The following is a 908-nucleotide window of genomic DNA, read 5'->3' as shown; positions in this document are numbered from 1 at the left end:
GCCAGTGGCAACTCCATCGTGCCACACGATGACAACCCCCCAGAAAGACCCCCCCAGCCTGGTATATATGCGGCTGGGGGGCAGAAGGGGAGGGTAAGCAAAGGTTTTCCAGAGATATCTCTTACCTGCTTGCTGCTATCTCTCCTTCTCCTTCTATCTCCTCTGACTTGATCGTCGGAGGGCCCCCACTACCCCAGTGGTGGTGCGAGGCTTGCCTGCAGGTTTCCCGGTGGAAGGTGGAGCGCAATCAACCCAACTCCAAGGGAACCCGTTCACACCGCTGTGCCAATCGTTCTCGGTTTGGACCACCAGCAACAGCTGCATATTTGCAATCAAGTTTTTTGCGGTTTCTGGAGTTTTATCCACCAAAGCTCCTCCACTAGCAGCATCAATCATGCTCCTTTCAGTGGGTAGGAAGGCCCTCATAAAAATACTGGATAAGTAGCTGCTCACTAATTTGATGATGGGGGCAGCTTGCACATAATTTCTTGAAACGTTCCCAGTATTCGTATAGGGACTCTCCGTTTTGCTGCCTTACACCACAAATTTCTTTTCGAATGTTGGCCGCCCTTGAAGCTGGGAAATATTTCTCTAAAAACAATCTCTTCATCTCGTTCCATATGGTAATACTTCCAGATGGTAGAATAATAGAGCCAATCCTTAGCCGAATCCTTCAAAGAAAACGGAAAGGCTCTTAATTTAATTTGCTCTTCGGTCACCCCCGTGGGTTTCATACTCGTGCATACCACATGAAAACTCCTTTAGATGCTTGTGAGGATCTTCACCTGCAAGGCCATGGAAAGTGGGCAAGAGATGTATTAGTCCAGATTTTAATTCAAAAGTAGTAGCATCTAGAGTAGGGAATGTTATGCATAATGGTTGTTGATTCAAATCAGGGGCAGCAAGCT

General features: G+C 47.5%; 1 non-coding gene across 1 annotated transcript; it reads left to right on the top strand.

The window, feature by feature from the left end:
• Positions 1 to 455: 455 nt before the first annotated feature.
• On the top strand, positions 456 to 562 carry LOC120105279. The gene has a single exon (XR_005507676.1). It is a non-coding gene; the product is annotated as a small nucleolar RNA R71 (small nucleolar RNA).
• The last annotated feature ends 346 nt before the right edge of the window (positions 563 to 908 follow it).

This window comes from Phoenix dactylifera, unplaced genomic scaffold, assembly GCF_009389715.1.
Source record: "Phoenix dactylifera cultivar Barhee BC4 unplaced genomic scaffold, palm_55x_up_171113_PBpolish2nd_filt_p 000247F, whole genome shotgun sequence".
Taxonomy (NCBI): domain Eukaryota; kingdom Viridiplantae; phylum Streptophyta; class Magnoliopsida; order Arecales; family Arecaceae; genus Phoenix; species Phoenix dactylifera.
This window is presented reverse-complemented; position numbering and strand designations above follow the sequence as displayed.